The 6,210-nt window shown below is 43.6% G+C and overlaps 1 protein-coding gene across 7 annotated transcripts in view; it reads right to left on the reverse strand.

The window, feature by feature from the left end:
* JARID2 (jumonji and AT-rich interaction domain containing 2) overlaps positions 1-6,210 on the reverse strand; it is a 283,238-nt gene that overhangs the window by 119,038 nt on the left and 157,990 nt on the right. The window contains exon 2 of one of the 7 annotated variants that reach the window (XM_032247770.1): positions 2,276-2,396. The exons of the other annotated variants lie outside the window; for them this stretch is intronic. The gene's annotated coding sequence lies outside the window, so the exon portion shown is untranslated. The remainder of the gene's footprint in view (positions 1-2,275; positions 2,397-6,210) is intronic. 7 annotated transcript variants of the gene reach the window in all.

The following is a 6,210-nucleotide window of genomic DNA, read 5'->3' on the forward strand; positions in this document are numbered from 1 at the left end:
ATGTAAGAAAGTTAAGCTTCTGACTGACAGCTTTGCTTCTGTCCTCCTGACAAAAAGAATCTGGGTGACTCTAAGAGAGGTGGTTCTCACACTTGAGCATGCATGCAAATAAACTCCCCAAGGGTCCCTGGTTCTAACACATTCCCAGATGACAATAGTGCTACTTTGGCTGCTCTGGGGACCTTTTTGAGACAAGGTCTTGCTCTGTCACCATGCTAGAGTGCAGTGACATGCTCACAACAGCCTCAGCCTCCAAGGCTCAGGCAGTCCTCCTGTGTCAGCCTCCCAACTTGCTTGGATTACAGGTGTGCACCACCACACCCCACTAATCTCTTTCTTTGTTTTAGAGATGGGGTCCTGTTATGTTGCCAAGGCTGGTCTCGAACTCCTGGGTTCAAGCAATCACCTCCCATCTGGACCTCCCAAAGTGCTGGAATTACAGGCATGAAAAACCACACATGGCCTCGTGCACCTTTTATCAGTAATTTTGTGGGGGAAAAAAGGTGCTTGCTTGCCAAATTTGTCACAAACTTACAAAAATCAGCTAACATGACAAATACAGGCTCAAAAATTTAACAGGTTGAAAAAAAATGTGCATGTCTTAATAAGTATAAACATAAAGTGACACGTAATGTTCTCCCGAACTGTCTTCCCACCCTGCAAATCAAAACAGATAAAGCTACTCGGATAAAGCATGACTCACAAAAAAAGAAATGAAAGTACTGACTCCACGCACGGTTCCAGGCCCTCATCAAACTCAATCTTCAGAGAACTCCGAGTTTTCTACCATTCTGAGGACTGCAATCAGTACCTGAACTAGAGGGGACACGGGTTGTCCTGAATCACATTCACATTCCAGATTCATAAAATGGGGCCCATACATAAGAAACTGCCTGTTATACAACTTAAAGGACCATAGGTTTTAGGGTTTTGTTTTTGAGACAGTCTCACTCTGTCGCCAGACTGGAGTGCAGTGGCAAGACCTTCGCTCACTGCAACCTCTGCCTCCAGGGTTCAAGCGATTCTCCTGCCTCATCCTCCCAAGTAACTGGGACTACAGGTGTGTGCCACCATGCCCAGCTAATTTCATGTTTTTAGTAGAGATGGCGTTTCACCACGTTGGACAGGGTGGTCTCAAACCCCTAACCTCAGGTGATCCACTTGCCTGGGCCTCCCAAAGTGCTGGGATTACAGTCGTGAGCCACCATGCCCAGCCGCCATGCCTGGCTAATTTTGTATTTTTAGTGGAGATGGAGTTTCACCATGTTGGCCAGGATGCTCTCAATCTCTTGACCTCGTGATCTACCCACCTCGGGCTCCCAAAGGGTTGGGATTACACTTGTGAGCCACCACGCCCGGCCAGGGCCATAGTTTTTACTGGCCCTTACGAAGGCACAAAACTGTCATTGTTTTGCACGTGATCAACTTTTTCAATTTGAGTACTTCCATTCTGTATATATCAGCCCAGAAAACATTTACATTTATTTATAGTCAGACAGCCAACATGACTGCATAAACCTGGGCTTTTTCTTTGACACCCCCCAGCCAATCTCCACTGTACTGGCTACCCCATTTCATTTTGAATGCTTTAAGCCCAATCATGCAGCTTACCCAATCCAGGAGGGCCAGGTCAACAAGACGCAACATGATGCCACAGGGCAAGAGAGCCATTATTATAACATTAGCCAAGCTAATGTGCTGCCTTTTCTTTCCCCTAACAAAGCCCTGCCATCAATTGTTAAAATTATTATTTTTAGTCAACGAGAACTAATGAAATGGCATCCCCTCCTTCACATACTCAAACCGTTTTTATTTTTCCAAACCCCTCCCCCACCCCAACAAACACAAACCTTTGTTGGGAAGAGGAGGTTAAACAGAGGAAATTAAATGGATGGCCCACAGATTCAGTCTATTTCATTAGCATTTGTTCTCCTCTATTAATATTCAGTAGGTTGAACTTAAATTAAACCATGTCTATTGTCTTTCACAAAAGCAATAAATATGAGCTGAAAATTCTAAATCACTGCAGCAAAAGCGGCTTGGTTACCGTGCCTGCAACCTCAGCTAGTCACCATCAGCTGATGGGAGAAGCGCGTCTGGGATCCAAGACTGTTTAGCCACAAGGCAGTGTCCATTTATGCAGCTGAGAACTCTAAAGAAATCGAACACAACAGAACCCTGCCATCAGCAGCTCTGCCATTCGGGAGCTTTTCACCCCATCTCCCAAATTAGCAAGAAACGAAAAGGCCACATAAAACAATACAACAAAACTCACTTATTTCTGAATCTCGAACAGCAGCGGCAAAATGGAATAGGACTTCCTGTTGTTCTTGGAAACTGGAGATACTAGTGTATTGCCATCTCCCTTTTGCCTTATATGAAGGGTGTTAGGAAAACTGAAATACAAATTAGGCCACAGGTTCCTTTAGCTGAAGGAACTTTGAAAGCAACTGATGAAGAACGACAGATTTCGGGACACAAACGTAAGGAGAAAAGACAGCTCTTTTTTAAAAAAAAAAAAAAAAAAGGACTAGAGCATGTAGTCTCTATCATTTTATGATGGGTTAGACACAAAGAAGTTTTACAGGTCCTCTCTCATTAGCCACACGTACACGACAATAGAAAATCCAAAGGAAAAGCCCAGACCTCTATTACACAAAAGCAATGCCAAAAGAAGGGTTAAAAGGAAAGGAAAAACAAGGAGGGCTTTGAGGCTGTTCCAGGGCTTCTAAAACATCTGGAGCACACTAAAGTCATTAGCATACTAGGGGTGAGTCAATGTATTTGGCTTTGTTGTAGAAAAGATGCACAAAAGGTAATTCTGTATTATAGAGCCAATGCCGTCTGTCACCCTGTCACTGAGACAAGGTTATCACATTACATATCAAACAGTCAAGCATCCAAAGAGAGCTTTCATTTTCAGCAGCAATTTCTCCGTGTGTGTGTGTGTGTGTGTGTGTGTGTGTGTGTGTGTGTGTCTGCAGTTGATAGAAAAATTATAAAAGCCACCACATGGCTGAGGTAGGGCCCTCTCTGAGGTCATCAGAATGCATGGTTTGCTGCCATTGATAGTGAAAAATAAAACCTATGTTCACTCAGGTTTTGCAAAGAGGAAAAAAAAAAAAATGGACTGCCTGCTTTTTAAGCAGGGTAGGCATTCTGATGCCAGGGCAGATTTGGCTTTGGGCCTGCTTGGCATGGCCAGTGTGAACATGGGAGTTTGCCCAACAACTGTACACATGCAGGTCAGCATGTGGAGCTTCCAATGAAGAACAGAGCTCCAGGGACAGGGAAGTGCAGGGCACAGGGTCTGCAGAGCTCAGCACAGGCTTGTCCACTGACATGCTCACGAGGTCAACACACTGGCGGGCCCAGGAACAAATGCCGGTCATGAGGCAGGATGTCGGTGGCACATTTGTGGTAAACGAGGCGCAAATGAAAGTGGTTTCATACCTCGTCTTAAGGAGAATAATTATCCCTTTCCCTCATGATACCAGCCCCTGAGCCGACCAGAGCTCCCCTTTGTGTACTGTCAAATCAGCTATGGAGATTTCCCATTCCGGTCAAGAAAAGAAAATCCAAAAGCACCCCCATCCATCACCCCTTAAAGTAATTTCGAGATTTGGAGGCAGGGATGGGGAGGATGAAGAGGAGGACACGGGGGACATATTTTTGTTCAATTTAACCCCTGTGAAAACAGATGTAAATATTGATTTGTAAATCAACGATCTCACAAGACCTCCTTCACCACCACCAGAATCCATCTCCACAACACACCTTCAGCAATCTAAACCTCTTTTGCATGCACGATTTTTTAAGAAAGTGTTAGACAAAGACCTAACACGGTGGTCATTATTAACATGGAAAGGTTGGGCCACTAGGTAGATAAGGCAAATTTCTGACTATCCCTTTTTTCCTATTTTGGAGCCAAGTAAATGACTACCTTTGAGGAAGATGGGACCCTGGACCCCAGAAGGCAATAAATGCCTCAGGCTACAAAGGAACAAGGCCAGCAGACACCTCCTATTTCCTCAGAGGAAGAGGTAAGCAGAACACAGCTAGTACTAGAATGGGCCCTCTTCTGGCTGTCTAGACCCTAAATGAGCGAGAACCACCAAAAGACAAAAGATTCCCCTTAGCACATCCTAAGCAACAACCCCAGGGGCAGAGAAAACACTGCTCACTGAGAGGCTCCAACAAAAATAAATAAAAATAGACAATAAGGCTGACAGTTTAACTTTATTCAACACAAAACCTCTCATAAAAACAAAGAGCCACAATCTTCAGGAAAGATTTCCCAACCAGCCCAGAAGCTATTTAAACTCAGATGATCACCACCGTGAACACAACATTCTGCTCATTCTGGCACAACTCCCTTTACTTCTTTGGGGCAAGAGATCAACCTACCTACTCTCTTCCCCTGTTCACTGCTTCCTCATCCTTAATACAACCTTCATAAGCATCAGAACAAGTACAGTACCTGAATTAATAACAATGACTGAATTCTAAATACCCACGATGCTCTACAGGGAGAAGTTCTAGTTCTGTGCCCAATCCCATGACTACTCTCTATCCTAGGCCATAACTGTTCTGGGTCCACACTCCATCTCAACGCCCTTTTCATTTACACTGACAACTGAGTCACACACACACACCCACCAGACAACCTAGTTACAAATACCCACCAAAATATAAATCCCTGGAATCCCCTAGGATACGCAAGTCAAGCTTCTATCAGCTTATAGAAGAACGGACCACCACCAAGGTCAAAAGCTGCCTACAGAAGAAAACTGACTCAAGCCAACAGTGGGTTTAGGCTGATGTATATGAGCGGGAGAACAATGGCATCACTGCAGAGCAAGCGAACTCGGTCACAGGAAGGAGACGTAAACACCAGGGCATTTTTTATGAGAATTTTTTAAGACCGATAAATCAGCCCATCATGTTGAAAGCCTTGGCTTCAGATAAACTGACAGGCCCAAATTTGATTCGTCATCTCAAAGAATTTGCACTCTTCAAGGTAGATGTCCATGTACACAGCAAGTTTCACAAACAGCTAATGATATTCTTCTACCTTCAAGTAATTACAACCTGTGTAGGTATTTAGGTCTCTAACGTTTCCTATCATCTTTATTTACCCCACAAATATAAGATGCCAAAAGAAACCAGCTATCCAATTTTAGCAAGGCTCTCCAAAGGCAGGCAAAGCTGCTGCTTTAACTCAATCGACCAGCACCATAAAGTTACTGGTTTGTGTACTAATCTGCAATGATACATGGGCAAAGCTCCACAAACTTTGTGTCTTGACACCTTAATTTGCAGATAAACAACCACACCCTCTGCCCTGAAACCTCTCTGGGATGCCTTCACTCAGGAATCTCTTGAAAGTCCTAAGTTCTGTTTTGTTTGTTCCATGACTGGGAGGGACAGTGGTTCCCCAGTTTCCTTATTACCTCACTCACATATCAACAAATCAACGGCCCTCCCACCTTTCAGATGGATATATTCAGAGAGGATTAAGTAGTCCATTCAAAGGAAAAATACAAACAAAAATAAGCTGCTGACAACAAATAAATTCAGAAAGGCCTACTGCCTCCCAGAGCAGCTTTCTTCCCACTAGTGATATATAATGAATGGAAGCAGTACAGAAAGCAGCACTAGAGGAATGTGGCCATGGAATCTGCAAAGATTTGAGGCACCAAACACTGAAGGTTCCTCAAATCCATCTGTGTTTACAGACAGTAACGTAGACCTGAATTAATGCACGAAATTCGGAAGAAGATTCAAGAGCACTCCAACTTTAAAGCTTTTAGGTCTCAACCCAGAATCACTTCAGGACTCAGGATCAATATTTGCATGCCTCAGTTTCCTGCGTCGTTCAAGGAAAGAAGATGGAGGCAGAAAATGAAAGGATTCATGGAAATGAAAGCAAACATGCTGTTTATAAAGAAAACCAGAGCTAGGGTGAGGATGAACTAATTAACTTTAATCAAACATTTATTCTTAAATACTGGGAAATGATCAAATAAATTGGTAATAAAATAAAAGGGACGAGCTATAGCTGGATGGCAGTCAGCCTCCAGAGAAATGTCTAAATTCCTACGAGCCTGACTGAAACTGCAGATTTGGCCAAAATGGTCAACAGAGCTTAATGCTTTAAGAGAGACATTAATTCTCTCTTGTAAATTTCCACAGTGCCTTTGCAGGAGC

The sequence above is a fragment of the Sapajus apella genome, unplaced genomic scaffold (genome assembly GCF_009761245.1).
Source record: "Sapajus apella isolate SASKATOON/1434 unplaced genomic scaffold, GSC_monkey_1.0 scaffold63, whole genome shotgun sequence".
Classification (NCBI taxonomy): domain Eukaryota; kingdom Metazoa; phylum Chordata; class Mammalia; order Primates; family Cebidae; genus Sapajus; species Sapajus apella.